Source organism: Lepeophtheirus salmonis, chromosome 14 (genome assembly GCF_016086655.4).
Source record: "Lepeophtheirus salmonis chromosome 14, UVic_Lsal_1.4, whole genome shotgun sequence".
In the NCBI taxonomy this organism is placed as follows: Eukaryota; Metazoa; Arthropoda; class Copepoda; order Siphonostomatoida; family Caligidae; genus Lepeophtheirus; species Lepeophtheirus salmonis.
In genome coordinates, this window is record NC_052144.2 from 32,571,506 (window position 1) to 32,589,735 (window position 18,230).

The following is an 18,230-nucleotide window of genomic DNA, read 5'->3' on the forward strand; positions in this document are numbered from 1 at the left end:
GAAGCAATGCCTCACTTATATATTATATTCATTCTAAGCAATATCCAATATAATACAAAACAAAACAAAAAACACTGGCATTAAAGATAATCATTTGTTAATACTTCAATCGATGGGTAATTTTGTCCAAAAATAAGAAAATTACTCATTTCAAATTTATAGTTTTTTAGGTGACCTAAACATTGCTAGAATCCTGGATAGCATATATTTGAAGAAAATATATGTTGGTAACCTGTAAATCACTGTGTTTGTATTATTTTTAAAATGAACATGAAGATGGTCGCCCTGAAAATTTTAAGAATGTTTTGGGTGCGAATATCTTAGCTGTCGTTCCATTAAATTAGCTCCTATCAGCTATGAGATGAAGGAAATAAATACAACCTTTACTCTGTATCTAACAATGATACGTATTTAGGCAGAAATTACTCCCAAATCGATCCTCCATTCAACTCTGAGTCCAACAAGAACTGTAACTTATAAATAAACTGCGTTACTCTCCCTCACTCATGAACAAACACATTTGCTGTTGTTCAATGTTTGTACTCTGGAAATACTTAATATATAGGGCACTAACTTAGTTGAATGAATGAAAGACTTACGCACTTCCTACAAGGAGTGCGACACAAAGTTTGACTCCCTGGTAAACACTCCAACATTATCTGAATTCATTACCAATGCTTGTCAAGTTTGTCTTGCTAACATTACTAAACTGTGATCAAATGGATGAATCTGTACTTTATAACTGAAATATTTTTATATAAATGAATTTTTCTGGTATTATTTTTTTTTGATATTGTGTCTTTAGGATATAAATTCGTTGGTAAAGGAAACAAACCAATTTTGGCAAAAACAAAACAGAGGTTTTCTGGAGTATGGTAAGATTTCATCATTTGTAAAATATAGGATCGGATCATAAAATATTTTTATATCAGTCTATATCTAATAAGAACATAGTGTATATTTTCATGTTGGTGGGATAACTGTTATATTTAGATGCAATGCGCCCCTTTTTGACATATGTACTATATGCTGGCAAATCTACTCTATAATTTGTTAAATTTCTGAGGAGTTTGGATCGACTTGTATAGCTCTCATAAGCCATGGCAGCATCGTATATCCTATTTAACAGTCATTTACATTAAAAATTTAACTTTTATATGTAATAATAACTTTAATTCGAAGCTTTATAATTTCCAAAAAATATTTGTGATGAAAAAAAATCATTTATTTTTATTTTTAAAGTCAATAGGAAAGAAAAAGAAGATAGATGAAGATCCTGACTGAGAGTATTATCTCAGAATTGGAATCACATATTGATTATCTGGACATGTTATAAAAAAGATACTCTCAATAAAATGTGACATACAATTCTTAACATATGTAACTGAATTATTATGTTGTTATTGATAAGGGTGTGCAAGAGATCATGTTATTTATCTAGGTATGTATATGTCCAACAATATTCCTATAAAAAAGACTATTTTGGACTGATTTGAAACTTTTTTCAATCAAAAATATACATCTTATCTTTAGTGCATAGAAACTTTTCTTAATTTGACATTGCTTACTTTCATATTACAAATGCCAACAAAATTTTATAACTTTGACAAAATGGTTTTTAACTAGAGTGAGTTAGTTTTTTTTCAAGAAAATTGTGATTCAAAATTCTTAATTTTTATAGCATTAAATTTTAAGCCATCCTAGCAATACCAATTAATTAAAAGTTTTCCAAAAAGGAAGTTTATATCCTGTTGAAATTTGAAATAAAATTATTTATTAATGTTTAGCATTCAAATACCTGGGTGTCAGAATGATGATCCTTTTAAAGTTAATTATGTTGAAAAAATATTAATTTAATTTTTCAACTTGTGTACTGAAAAATATTATATAAATATTCTATTCCCAGTGATAAAGTAGCACAATTTTCACAGGGGAGGATATGCGTAAACTTATGCACCTCTACGTTACAAATTTGACAAAACTCTATAGAAAATTTAATAAACATTTTTTTTGTTTCTTTTTGTATATAAAGAAGATATTATTTTCTCAAATGATCTTTTTTAATTAATGGTAAGCAAATTTCATTATTGTACGAAATTAGTTTTTGATGATTTCTCTTATTTCATAAACTGTTTCCATTATGATCAGTTACCTCACTATGCGTACATTTGATATACTGCACAACCCAAAAGTTTATATTATTTCAGCAACTTGTAATAAAATTTAGTACTGAGCTCTAATATTTCTTTAATTATATTTGGAGTTCAGTACAGTGTTTTAATCGTTTGAGAATCCGATGTAATTTTTTGGCTACAATTTGTTTTTCTTTAAAATGAAAATTTAGTATCATATTCTTCTGTATCACCGAAACAAAGGAAATTCAAAACCGAAACTTTTGAAATTCAGATTCATAACTTTAAGCTTGATACCTCTGAATCTTTAAAAATAGGTAATTTTGTTAAATAAATTATATTTTCAAATCACTATAGAGATTTGCAGTCGATTTTAATTTTTTTTTAAACAAAATACTTCCCCAGATATGTGGCATTAGGAAAAATTGGCTCATTTCTACAAATTAACAGCCAGCCTTTAATAAAAAAGTAACTCCCATTTTCAAATTACTTTAATGAATTAGTTAAAGCCAATATATTTTTTTATTGAATATAAGCACTCTCTGGCTTGAGTAGAGCCTTATTTTCTGTATTGTATACACTAATAATAAAAATATATAAAATCACATGAATTGGACTTAAAAAAATTAATTTGTGGATTTCTGGTCTTCACAGGTATTTTATTGAGTTCTGGATCCTATTCTTTTTAACTGATCATTGTGTTTTTCTAATATTTCTAACCGCAATTTCCTAATCTACTGAACAAAATGAAGTCCCCTATATAAATACTAGCTAAGGATTACCCGGTGTTGCTCAGGCTAAGGAGGGAGAGGAAATAATATTGAAAATGGTCAAATTAATTAAGAAAATTAAAAAAATATTCAGAAAATACTTCTATTTACTAATAATTACATATAATATGAATGTTTCGTTGTTGTCGAAAAAGATCATGATAACTCTAATTCTATTTCTCTTGGATTCTACAGACTATATCAATCCGGTTAAGTAAGGTAATATGCATCTAAAAAATTGTCTAGATGAGAAATCCATTTTCTATTTACTTCAAAAAATTACCAAGTGGAAATTCGTGAAGTAATTGCAAAAAACTTTTTTGCACTAATTTTGCAAAAAAAGTCGTTATTAACATTATTTGGAATTGTAAAAGAAACACAAACAAACCAATATTTTTTTCGTACTTGCAAAAAAAAAAAAGTTATGAATAATAAGGTTGTCGAAAAAATAACCCTCGATAACTGGTTCATTTTTGCAAATATTGCAAAAATTATGTGATCATGACAAGCACTTTACTAGTCCAGCAAAATTTAATAAAAAAGACTGATGTAGTTGCTATTTGGGACAACAATGTAGCTCAATGTACAACGCCTTTGGGAGAAGTTATTGTCTTGAGCTCAATGTGCGTAGGTTCGATACTTTGTCGTTCCTAGAGAAGAAAATATACTTCATGAATATGGACTTCAGAGACAATTCCTAGATCAGATGGATAAATTGAAAAGCTATTTTGTTTTCTTATAATTAATCAGTACAAATCCATCTGAACAATTAAATAAAAATAAAAAAAAGGTACCTGGGAATAGTAGCTCTATGTAAGGGAGAGTAAGGATACTTGTTACGGAGGACACACGTTACACCGCCAATAACTTAAAAATATAAAGTTATCTAACCCCCTGTTCTTATACCGTTTATCAAATCAACAAAAAATTATGTTTGCCTATGTTTACAATTATAGATAATTTCGACATTTAAATTTTTGACACAAAAAGTAAACATTTTAGTTAAGTGTTTGTTGAGGTATATTTCTATTATAAAACATGAGATTTTAATTAAATTTTTTAAATGCCTAGCATGTCGTTCAATTAATTGACATGCTTTTAATGTATTATTAATTTCATTATTCAGTTCACATCAAGTATTCCGATTTCAACACTATAGAGGAGACTTGTTCCCCCCATTTTGATTATATATACTAAATATGTTATATTAAATTATGTTTTATTTTTGTGTAATTTCATGTTATACTTTAATTATCAATCACAGCAAATAGAAAAAATAAATATTTTTTAATTTTATTTTTAGTTATCCTTTAGTTCTGTAAATGTTTGATTTGTTTATCTCATATATATAATTATATGTATTTACTTTATGCTGACAAACTGTAATAAAAAGTAAAATAAATGCTTGAGTATAACAAATGGCAGTTTTTACATGTTTCCTCCTGTTGTCTAATCCTACCCTGTATCATGTCTTCTACTGGTGTATCAAGTATCCTACTTTTGGTTAGTTTCGAAAACACCAATAAATGAGTATTAATTATTACACTACATCAAAAATACTTTGGAATTATTTGTCTTAGAAAATGTTTCCCGGGCGTTGAATTATTTTTTAAATTTGAAACTTATGACATTTATAAAAAAAATGATTTTTGGTAACATGAATACAATAGATTTACTAATAAATTTTGAATAAGTATAGTTTATGGTTATTTGAATAGCTAGCAATTCAAAAACTACCTTTAAATATTTAAGACACAATTGGACTAGGTAATTAGTAATTTTATAAGTAAACACCACACAAAACTATTGATCAAACGATGCAAAAAAACCTTAGTATTAATTGAAATTAAAACAAGAATATTTTTTTCTATTTTGATAAAAATGAGAAATAATCATTCATGACTATTTTAAATCAATTTTTCTACTATTTGTGACCAACACTTCATACTGCACCAAAATGCTATCTTTGGTTCTAATTTTGTGAATGAAGGTATACTATTAGTATTATTAAATTAAAAAATAGTGTAAAAAGTCATAGTATACAGTCAACCCTGTATTAAGCGGTCAGGCAAGGGAAACGGAAAAGTGATCACTTAATGAGGGTGATCTCTTAAACCAGATTTGGTACTTTTAAGACCTCAAAACTCAAATTTGAATTGAGTTACGGATCAAATATTTCATTTCTGAGTAGGAATATTATCGATAATACCATATTCCAACTTTGAGTGAAACCCGCTTCCTCGTAGAATTACCCATAGGTATACACGTACATATATAAATTGACCAGTCGATTGATACAGTAGTGGTTATTGAAACTTATACATGGAAAATAATAGAAGTTATGGGTATGATTGAACCAAAATGTCATTTAAAAAAAACAACACATATTTTTCGATTCTTGATATGCCGATAGTTTCCAATATCTTTAACATTAAATGTTCAGGAGATGTTTTTTTTTACACATAAAAATAGAAAAAGAAGATATTCTTCTTTTGATTTATTTATCAACTTTCCCCAATTTTGTCTGTCGACTTCTCTCTTGGCTATTCTTGGACTTCAAAAACTAATATCTCACTTAATACATAACATACCAAAAACATTTAGCTCTTAATCCCCAAATAATAATAGTTTCATAAAATAAAAAGAGTTTAAAATTTTAAGCTAATATTTAAATTTCAGAAAAAAAATTAATAAGTATGAAAAAAATCACTCCGAGGTTGTAGACTCAGAAATAATTTTTATCACAGCTCAGAAATGGGTTTACTCAACACGTTCTCATAGAAAAGCCATTAATGTTGCACTAATGGTTGACTATTACACAAAAGTGATGTATCAAAACTTGTCATTAATCGTTAGAAAATTTAAATGTGTCAACTAGCCACTCTTTTGTCTTCATATCGTACATAAAACTTGATATATAATAACGTTCCTAATATATTTGTTTATCATAGTGTTATTTCACTAACATTAACCTTTAATTTTCTTTTTTCAACTGTCAATTGTTATTTATTAGTGTCCTCAACATTGATTATTTTTAACAATAATTAAATCTTGTTAAATAGTAAAAAAAATAACAAATATTGAATAACGAATTGTTGGCCAATTGGAGATAATTACATTATTAACTAATTACAAGTTAAACTAACTATATGTCCTTCTCTTTTGAAGAAAAAGTTGAGAGATACAATAAAGATCTGGTGACCATCCTGCAAATTTTTTGCGACTAAAATAAACGAATTAAACAATGATGTATAATTTTGGATACATTTAATATCTAAAACAATTTTATTAATATTATTAAGAGACAAATTCAGATCCCATGGATATATTCCTGACCTAAGAGATGAGCTTGTCTTACAGAATCTTCATGTAGTCCTTTGCACTGAGTCAGTACCTGATGGGAAACCAGACAAGTGCCATATATTTTCCACAATGACCACTCATATAAGTTTTTTCAAAATCTTTACCCTTATCCAGGCGCTCCTAGACACGGTAGACGGTTGCCTTGGAGCCATTTTTAGTCCCAATAACTGTTTTCGGGAACATTCCAGTGGCAAGCAAGGTTACAACCTTTCGTATTTGTTTCTCTTGCTCTTGATAATAAACTTTAATGTTATGAAGTTGATGTCAACCAAAAAAAGAAAAAACACTCCGAGCTTTCTGTAGAAGGGGAAAATAATCAAATTGTTGTAGTATCAAAAAAAAATTACACGATCCAATATATGAATAAACATTTTCCATTAGACGTTGTACGATAAATAAGTCATACAAGTTGACTAAATCCAGTAACTTTCATTCATTTACAACCATTTAGTAACGCATTCAATTGTTTAATTATACATATATTGTAGATACGTACATGTGTATAAGAAAATTGATAAAGATTACAGAAACCTTTATCCATTTCCAATCGGAATAATAATTAAATCAATATATACTTTTTCTCTATCTATAATATCCATGAATAAAAATCATGCATAACATATGAAATCCAATCATCCATAAAATTAAATTTTGAAAAAGAAAAAAAAAAGGTATTTTTTCCCATTTATAAATCCTGTTATTTTAAGGTTAAAAAGCCTTAAAAACACAAAAATCTCGAGTAAAGCCGATTTCAAAACAGTAAAAATTATATTACTGTGTCATTTAAACCTTGGTTTTATAGTTGATACCTTCCATCCTTATGGATTTAAAAATATAATCTTCTAATGTATACAAAAACCAAAAATCGTTTTCTTGTCCACTTTATCATTTGCAATTTTATGTGTTTTTGAAAATTACATACGACGTTTGATATTTACCTGGAGTAAATACTCGTAAGTATATGTACTAAAATAATTCAAGGTTTATCTGTAACGGAAGAAAATTTTGTCTGATACATACAATTAAATAAAATATAGAATATATTATTAGCAATTTATCCTTTTTATAATTGCTTATAATGATTACATATGATTTTTTATTAAATCATTACCTATTTGTTGTTGATCTCTCGTTTCCAATTTCCTATTTAGTTCATATATTGAAAATAGATGGAAGATGAATAACAATTTATTTTTTCTATGACTCTAAACGTGCACATATTTTTCTTTCTTATTACTCAAAATATAGATATCATTAAAAAAAATGAATAAATAAACAGTTCCAAAAATATTATTCCAAGACACTAAAATCATCTACCCATAACTTCCACAGAAAACAACATTTCTAAAAGTTTTAAAAAGCCATTAAACATATATTGTAATTCTATTATCCTTATTTTCTTTGTTTAATCTTTTTGCGTAAATAATTTGCATTATCTTTGTTACTGTAGCGTCATTTGTCATTCTATGTTATCTCAGAAAACTTGCCAACGAATCTTCTTTTCCGGCGTCATAATTAAGGGTATTTAAGGAAACTATAGTAGACTCAAAATTTATTTGCATTTTTGGATATTCCCACAAAAGATGGACTATCCTCTCCGGAGAAGCCTGAAACTGCACAGTGTTTTTGGCGACAATACATTAGACACTTCTGGATGGCCATTAAGCACTCTATATATTTCTAAATCACCTTTCGTTTTAAATTAAATGTTGGTTCTGCAAGGATTCAACGATATTCTTGAAATTACGGGTTTTGATCCCTTTTCAATATTTTTAACCCTTTAATTTCGTACTGTCAGTATTAAAACTCATTAAGAAAAAGAGATGAGTGACGTCATGAAGGACTAAACTGCATAAGTTTTAGGACTGATATGCTGGAAAGGACTGGAACGAGACTGACAAAATACATCATACTACTATCATTTCATGAGTTAATCACTAATCTATAATTTGTTTTTTTATATCAAATCTGGTTTTCCAGAATTTTTATTGAAAATTTTTTAAGTATTTTAGTTCTTTTTATAGGTTCAACTTTCCTTCCATCTTCCTATTTCATATTCCTGTTGGAGTAAGTGAATAATAAGAACTCATAAAAACATACATTGTAATCTCGATATCTAATCGAGATTTATTCGTTTATAACTCTGAAACTAAAAAGTACCATCTCAAAAAATCGTATACAGAAAGTATAAATATAATAAATTAAGAATTTAAATTGAAGGTAAAAAAGAAAACCATGATATATACAATATACAGAGTGAGGACTCAGAAATTAGAAAATTTAAAAAGTTCTTTTCACTTTTACATATTTTTATTTTGTGCCATTTTTTTTCTCAGCTTTTATTAGGATACATTCTTTATGTATTTAAAAATTAATAAACAACAATATTTAAAAAAAAAAAAAACCACAACAACAACAAAATCACATCAAATATATCAGGTAGAAAGTTAAAAGCAATATTAAATTAACTTTTCAAATTAAATGCAATTTAAAGTTCTCGATTACAAAGTTAAAATAGTAATTATTCCATTTAAAACACTGTCTTTTATAGTAATCGGCTTATATAAAATATAATGTGTCTAGGTGATCATGGTGTCAACTTAAAATTTTTTACAGGTTGACAGAAAGTCTTCAATGAGTTGTATAATGTCCATTTAGGTCAAATGTAGTTAGGCGGATTCCCACATGATGGGATCTATCGTTTCAGGTACTTCTTTGCAGAAAAGCATAAATTCCTTTCGTCTTTGAAAAACTTGTGAGCTACTTCAAGTGTGCCTGCTAGTAAACGATATTTAAAACATTTTTCAGGAAAAGTTTGGAATTTAATTCTGATATCATTGATGCAATCTCCTGGGCTTCGTTGGGGTATATTTCATCTTTTTAAATAATTTTGGAAAGGCAGAAGAGAAGGAGTTTTGGATAGGTTCCTTATGAAGGCCGTTCAAATTCTCAGCCTCAAAGGTACAATTGATCTCATTTTGTGCCATTTTTATGGCAAACTTTTGAAGCAATAGTTAGTCATCCAACAATTTTCTACACTTTTTATTCCATATATCCCCCTCCATTCTGAATAATGGTTTCAATACGGGGACGAACAGGAGCACTGCTGGCGTTGATGAATTCTGAGGACAAGTTGTTCCACTCCTCCGGGATCACGGCCTTCAGGGCAACGACATTCAGGTGAGAAGTCCTGTTTGTCTTGCCCTCATAGAAGCACCAACCAGCGAAGTCCAGGGGGTTAATGTCGGCTGATGACGAAGTCCAGAATGCAGCCATGTTGGATGTTTCGTCCTGAAGGTTCCCTCGACCTGAGCTCTTGATTCAGCCAAGAAGTGATCGTTTTTCCTGTTCAGAACAGCGTCTTCTTGTCAGAGATCGGGTTGTATGCGGAGGATATGACACACCCATTGCCATTTTGCTTATCGCTCGGACATTTTTGGTTGCACAAAAAAACCCATCCAATTGTAGCTTTTTTGTTAGCTCTTTTGAATAGCACCAAGTACAAAATTGTCAGACTTTGAGAACTGAGGCTAGACGGCCTGAAAGAGGATTCTAATTTTTGAGTCCTCACCCTGTACTGAATAAGTATTTCAGTCTATGAAGTGGATAAACCCCCTAGGAATATAATGGATGAATAATTAAAGTCTATCTATTTTGTGCTTAAAATTCCTAGCATTTCCTTTCATTGAAAATATAATTATATTAAAGTCGAAGGAACGTGATGTTGAACTCGTATACAAACACATGTACTACATTTATTGTAATCCCTATGCTTTTATACACAACTATAAGCTTCGTCACAATGTGACTTAGTTAAAGTTACAGATTCATACAAATGCGATTAAGTTATAAATAACAATAACTTGTGATCATTCACTGAACATCCTTTATAATAAAAAGTGTACCTGCTTCATTTTATTAAAGTAAAGGACATATGCAAAATTTAAATATGATATCGATTTGCTTGTCAACAATGTATGTATCTTGAACTGAAATCCAAAAAAGGAGAAAACCCCAAATTATTATTTTTTACTTCACATACAGGTTGTACATAAATTTGAGTAATAACCAACAGATTTATTTATAGCTCGTCGAAATTTCGGGATGTCGGGTTCATCTTTTACGTATTCATTTTGACTAAGCCTGTTGATTTCTCTAAGTCATGAAAACATTATTTCACCAACATGATCCTGACTGAGAACTAATGGAAAGTGATCGTTTAGTTTGAAAATCCCATGTTGCAAATTTCAAACTCATTACAGTTAGCAAACTCCCATTCTGGAGGAAGTGGAAGAAACACAAGTAGAATTTTGAGAATAAACATTGAACTTTCCAGGAAGATGAAGTCCCCTAACACACTGATAAAATCCCGCAGGACGGGCTCACATCGAATTTTCCAAACTTTTTGTCAAAAGAAGAACTACTCTTTGTAATTTCGCTTGTTAAACTTGTTAAAGTATTGGACCAAATCGGTCATGAAGTTGTCCGTGCCCCCACTAAGGAATTTCGTCTCCCACTGACGGCAACTGTGAAAGCTGGAGGTGGCCATTTTGAATAACATTTTTATATGTATGGTAATGTTGAATTAAAATTATATGTACAAACTTTAAATATTTTCAAAAAAATGCATCATTATAACGATTTCCAAAATTACCTAAATTTCTGTACACACTGTATATTACACAAGCCAACATATCGTAGACATATTTGTATCTATTAAGGTTTTTTATCCAAATTTCTGGGATATATTAAGATACCCAAAAATTTAAACTACATATAGTTTAAAGCCTTTATTTTATTTAAAAAAAAAAAATATTTTAATAAAACGATCAATTTTGGGTACTTTAAATACAATTTGTGGCACCTCAAAAGGGTTAAAATGAATTATTGACCCTAAAAATTGAACATGATTTGTTAAAAAATACAAATGTATTCTATGGCCTGATTTTTGTACTGATGTGTCACATATGTAAATATATAGATATACAGAGGTCGGAAGCAAAACGTGGACTGAATGACTGATTTCCAAAAAAATATCAATAATTTTGAAATTTTTTTTACAAAACTTTGAGACACGACCTTTGTGAGCATATTCACTCAATATGGCCGCCTTCAGCAGTAATCACAGCCTCCACTAGGCGGCGAAAAGCATTGCAGGAGTTGATGATGAACTTCTCGGATAAGTTGTTCAACTCCTTCACATTGGCGTCCTTCAAGGTGTCCACGTTCGGGTGAGATGTCCGCTTAGTCTCCATCTCCAAAGTGCCCAACACAGCAAAGTCAAACGGGTTCAAATCCTTGGGCCAAAAATCAGCCATGTTGTCGGCACAGAACTTCTGGCATTTGACCAATGTGTATGAGGGTGCACCATATTGGGTCCACACATGGTTGTCCTCTGGGTAGGTTGCCTTGAACCATGGAAGTATGGTGAACTCAGTACCTTGTAGTAGGATTCCTGGGCGATTTTCTCCCAAGACTAAAAAAAAGAAGGGAGCCATCTTCTTGCCGTCGGACGCCACGCCCCCACCCCAGACCATTTTTTGGGCCGGATTTTTTTCTACAGAACACCCCCTTGACCTCCTCTGGCGATCCCCCAATCCAAAGGTCGTTCTGGCGGCTGTAGACCTGGTCCACGGTGAAAATCTTCTTGTCAGATAATTTTTTTACTGTGGATTCATTTTCCTTGATCCACGCACGAACTTTCTTGCCCTTTGCAGTCTCTTTTCCTTCAGAATGTCCATCTACAGGTAGCGTGGGGTCCTTGTGTAAGAGAACAACCCCAAGTCCTCCTTCACCACCCTCCTGATTGTCCCCTCGTCCACGTCAAACTCGTTAGAGAGTCGATTCATGGACTTTGTGCTGTCCTCCTTGATCTTCTTCTTCAGGTCCCCTCAGAAACTCAGAATCCCTTATAAATTTGTGTCCCCCACTTCCTTCTTTCCTTGAGAGGTATTTTCCATCCTTTTTGATCTAGACCACCCTGAAAATGAGGCTCTTTTAGCATTTCACAATGTCCCTAATCTCTGGCACCTCAATTTTAGTATGCAGAAGGTCTGAGATCCTTTGTCTTTTGCTTCTTGCTCACTCATGAGGAAAGATTTGAGAAATGTTTATTATTGCTTACTTATTGAGAAAGGACAGGAGATATGGAATATGCAGGAAACATCACAAAACCTCTCTATTTCAATTACATAAATAGTAATTATTAGCAGTCCACGTTTTGCTTCCAACCCAGTAAATCACTACTCATAAGAAAAAAAATAATGCTTATTTGAACTTCTACATAAATGATAAATATATATTTTATTTAAAATGTTATTTTTCAAAATTTATTTTCAATGCTTTTACATGATAATTGATACATATATATATATATATACTAGTAAAGATTACCTGGTGTTGCTCGGGCTAAGGAAGGAAATAGAAATCACATTGAAAATGGTCAAATTAATTGAGAAAATTTAAAAAATATTCAGAAAATACCAACATATAGGCATCTAAAAAATTCTCTAGATGAGAAGTCTATTTTTTTTACTTCAAAGAATTCCCAAATTGAAATTCCCAAAGAAAATTGCAAAAAAGTTAATATCATTTATTGGAATTGTAAAAGGAACACAAACCTAACAGCATTTTTTTCGTACTTGGAAAAATAAATAGTTATGAAGAATAATGTTGTAAAAAAATGACACACGATAACTGTTTCATTTTTGCAAATATGGCAAAAATTATGTGACAAAATGTTCCGGAAATTAAAAATACTCTAATTATAGGTTGCATCGGCATTTTTTGTGCAAAAAGCATCGTCATGTGGGATTTTTTCTTAAAAAAATGAAAATTGACGTTTGATGAAAAAATGGAAAAGAAAAAGAGAGAAAAAAAGGAAAAAAATTGAAAATTATTCAGAAAATGACATATATTTCAGTTTAACATTAATTTTTATTTGGCAAATTAATATGCAAGCGAATCTCCAGACAAATTTTTAAAAATTTATTCCATTTACTAATCACAAATTCAATTGGAATTTCATTTTTTCCCCTGAAATTATCAAAATTGCAATTTTCACCGATTTCTTTTTTTAGCCCATAACTTTTTTGATTTTGAATAAATTTAGAAAACGTAGTTATTCGTTTAGTTGTTTTTTGAAACGCCAATCACTTATTGATAAATAATTCAACACCTTATCTAGTCTCCTTCAGCTGCAAAAAAGTTTTTGGGTTTGGGTATAGTATAAGCCCTACTTATATGACCTCCCAAAAATCAAAACCCCCGTCTTAGTCTGTCCAAGCTCAAAAGAGAGACCCATGCAAAATTTCAGCCTCCTAGGTTCAATGGTGTAGGAACGTATAGACAGGACATCCACACAGATATACTCTATTTATATATATACAGATACGCTTAGTCTCTATCCCAACCTCTTTTTGTGATAACGAGTAGTTATAAAAACTTTTATATGGTACATTCTATAAGCCTGTTTTGGTGTTATCACATATGGAATATAAAGTGGTAGAACAGATCAGTCTTAAACTTAGTGTATATCCATATCAAATAACCAAGCATGTTCCTATGATAATTTTTTGAGCCTCTGAGGTCATTAAGAGTCAGTTTTTGACCAATATACAACCTAATTTACCTTGTAAATCTATATCTCTCTCCTTCTCTCTGTCTCTTCCCTTTTTTCTTCTCCTTCTGTATCTTTCTACATCCCTCCTTCAATATGGCTCTTTTCTTCTACCTTCATTCCTTGTTTCTATTCCCCTCTGTTCAGCCCTACAACGCATGCACCCTCTGCTAGTATATATATAAAATAAATCTATGTATATAAGTCATCATATAACTGTGAAGGTTATTTTTGGGGCTAAACCCCCTCCCCCACTTCAAATGACCAAAGCTAGCAACACCCCTGGAGATGACGTTAATCATTTTGACTTCATTTTCTGTTTTAATTTGTCTTTATGCTCCTGTAATTAAGCAAAATTAACGGTTTCGTCTATTGAAAGTTCATAAAGTTTGGTATTTGCTATTTTTTTTCGTCTTAATCCCATTATCAAGAATGGTTTGAATGAATTCCGTCTATGTAGCCCCATAACATGTTTTGAATTTTGTATAGTTACCTACAGGAATTTATGTGAAACTAGCTGTATTTCCTTCATCATCCAAACCAATGAGAACGTTGTGTATATAATTAAGGAATAACCTTTTCCAATAAAGAGTGATGCAGTTATGGAATATCCTTTCCATGAGTGTAATTATACCTCTTGATTCGAGAGTTGATATCACGAACAATTGTTAATACGTCACACCATCAATCAAATGCTTCAACAACACTATTTCAACTCAAATCGAAAACTTTGGGCACATCTTGAGACAAAATATTATAGAAGTTACAGAGACGTGTATCTGAAGCAATGATTACAAAATCCATCTTTTGTGGGTTCATAAAATAATATGAGTGATCAAATATCTTTCCAACTCCTTAAATTCCCAATAATGCGTGTTGGTGCAGTTCAGTATCCAATAAGTAGATACACAGACCAATAATCAAACTTGTATACCTTTGAAAATTGTACAAGACAACGATGACATTATCAAAATTCAAAACGTTAAGTTTATTCAAATTTTGAATTACAAAGAAGCAACACCATGAATAATAATTAAAATACTTAAAAAATGGAACATAAACATAATGAACAATGTCGTAGGAAGAGCCCTTTATAGTTTCTAACTAAAGAAGAAGGTAATTTTTTCTCAGGACGGATGCAATCGATTTTCCCTTCAAATAATTCAGCTGGTTCATTTATTAATAGGTAAATTTAAGGAAGTTGCATTGCTATTTATATAAGCAACCCTAGTAGACAAAAAGGATATTCGACAAAAACTATTTTTGGAAAAAAATGATCACGTGAAATAACGAAACAGTCAGTTATGTCCCTTTTCCTTGAATGTTGAAAATATATAATTTGCATAAGAACCCGTCAGTGCAGACGTATGCCTCCAATCTCATTTATACAATATCATAGTAAATACTGTTTCTCTTTGTCTAATCAATGTCATCTTTGTCCTTGTCAATCAAATCAAATATAACATTTTACCAGAGTTTGCAAATTTATGCCAAGTTATTAAGTTTGTTGATTTATGTTGAGAACAATTAAGCAGATTGGATGTCTTCCAAATACTTAATGCTCAAATCAATGACACAACTATAAATATGGACTCCGTATGAAAGATTTTCTGCGCTTTTCTCCGAAAAAAGTTCTAATTTTTCATATTTAAAATTGCTTACACCAGTTTTTGAACATTGGAAAACGAATTACAAAGACCTTAGAAAAAAGAAAATACTCAGTATTTATAACATTTGTAGAATATGTTTTTGTATACTGACATCGACTTTTCTGATAGATAAGAGCCCAAAAACAACCATAAAACTATAATTTGAATATAATCACATTAAAAATTAAAGTTTAAATATTTGATATAAGAAATTTAATCACAGCTTATAAGTAAGTATAGATTGCTTGATTGTTTTTGTGTTGTGTACGATAACGTCAACTGTTGTAGGTCCCCAATCTATGATATACATATATATTCTTTAAAAATCAAGAAGAAAATATTTTTAAGATATAAATAACAACCTCCTCAATAAAAAGTTCGTCTCTCTACGTATTAACTATGTCATAATCAGTGATGCATAGAGCTTGTCTTGCCGAGGTGTCAAAATAAAAGAAGCGAAAATTAAATGTTGTAATCCTGACAATTTTAAATAATTTTTTTGGAGGAGAGCAGCTTAGCTGTCATGGCGTTTTATTAAATTAGCTGCGAGCAGCTATGGGATGAAGGAAATAAACTCAAATCCCACTCCGTATGTAGCAAGGAAATAGAGACTGAAACTGTTCAATGTCCATACTTAATTCTACTCCGAGTCCAACAAGGCCTTACACTCATGACTTCGGAGCAAACCCTTATTGTTACTCTCCGTCTTTCTCGAGCACACGCACTAGTTATCACATTATAATTAGATGTTCTGTCTTCAATAATTAAATAATAATGATAACAGCTTTGGAAAATAAAAAAGCTGGTTCAGATTAGCAACTAGAAGAGTCGCTCCCACTTTCTGGACGTACTTTATACACCTTTGTTCAAAATCTCTCCTGTTTACAATAAATAAAATATCACGGAACTTCAAAAATAGAAAACTAGTTTCACGAAACCCATCACATTAATTGAGTTCTATAAATATCTCGAGTGGCACTCAGCTGACCTGGGAGAAGTTTTCCTGCTAAGAAGATAATTTTTTTTATAATATTGTCACACTTGACCCTTTTAAAATCAACTGAAGCTCAGTTGAGAAATGAGTATCAACATACATATCGCAGTTTCTGTGTAAAATCAACCACACCAACACTCCAACAAGGAACAAAGAATAAAACTACATTTTAGTTAATTTTTATAAATGTTTATGTAAATCAGTGTTTATGTTTCGAAATCCGTCAGTCGTGTTTATAGATTCAATTTTTAAGCTTATTGAAGATATGAGAATAAAACTCACCTTTATTTCAATTTATTACATATTAGGTGCAAGTCATTAAAAAGATATTTAACAAAATTATATCTTTTGCTATCTTTCTATTAGAATTTCAAGAATAAATTCAATAAAATTAACTTTTGAATGTATTAGTACTGAAACTATATATTGAAAATGCATTAAAACAGGCATTATAATTAAATTATCAAAATCGGTATTAATTTTCCTCTTTTTCCGGGATAAATAACCCTTTGAGAAAAAAGTCAAAGAAATACTATTTCTTGACTTTATTAATATCTAGTAATTTTATTTTATAAAAATTCTGGTAAATCGGTTTGTCAAAAAACATAGTCAAAATAACGCTCATTATAATATTTTTCAAAAACTTTGAGCAAAACGTACTGCCTGAAGATGAAATTGTAGAACAATGAACTTTTTTACCGATTATTTTCATAACATAAAACAACTTTTCTGGACTACCCTTAATGGAAAATCGAAAAAATTGAAAATCAAACTGTTCTTATGTACATACTTCTTCAAAAATTGATCCTCAAATTAATCGTATAAAATAACCTATTAAAGCTCAATGTGTTGTCTATTTTTTGTCTTGGAATAATATACAAATCTTTATTTAACATTTTATGTCATATTGTATCTATTTAAATTGAAAAGTGTTCTTATTTTACCATTAAAATTTTAATAATTTTGAGGTGATACACATTATGCAACGTGTGTTAAAATGATGTATTAAAGAAGATAATAAATTATACAGATGGACTAAGAAACTGCCATTTTATTATTATAAATAATATTAAATTTATATTTGCAATCTATTACTTTCAACTATAACACAACTATACAAATAGGTGAAAAGATCCAATGTTACTAGAACATATTGTCTAGACCATGAGTCACTAGATTTTATATGGATGAGCGGAACTTTTAAAGTCAACAAAACCTCAGATGATCACCTCTTTCTATTAATAATAAAGAAGGACAACTATATAAACTCTTATTTCGCCCATCCATTTGTTTTAGCATTTTTCAATAACATTTCTACTGATAACTGAAAGTATAATGTTGACATAATAACTGAATGATTTGATCCTTAGGTTTCTTTATTGTTCATCAGCTGAACGCTTCAATAAATTGTCCTTGTCATTCTAATGAGTAAGCAATCTATACTTACACTGTGGTTCTATGGTAACTTTATCGTTATCTCTATGGTTCATCCATATATGTGATCATTGAATTGATGTGATATATATTATAAATTGTTTTCATAATCATTGTTATTATTTATATATGTATTGACACAATTAATATAGAGATGTGTCACTCTATTTATAATTATCAAAGCTATAACAACTCCCCTTTAGATTTGATCAGTATTTGGGTTTGAGTAACCTCCGATTTCTCAAATACATACGTCCACTATCATCCTGG

At 30.2% G+C, this 18,230-nt stretch overlaps 1 pseudogene; it reads right to left on the reverse strand.

Moving 5' to 3' along the window:
* Positions 1–12,470: 12,470 nt before the first annotated feature.
* On the reverse strand, positions 12,471–14,687 carry LOC121128853 (proteasome subunit beta type-1-B-like; annotated as a pseudogene).
* Between the last annotated feature and the right edge of the window lie 3,543 nt (positions 14,688–18,230).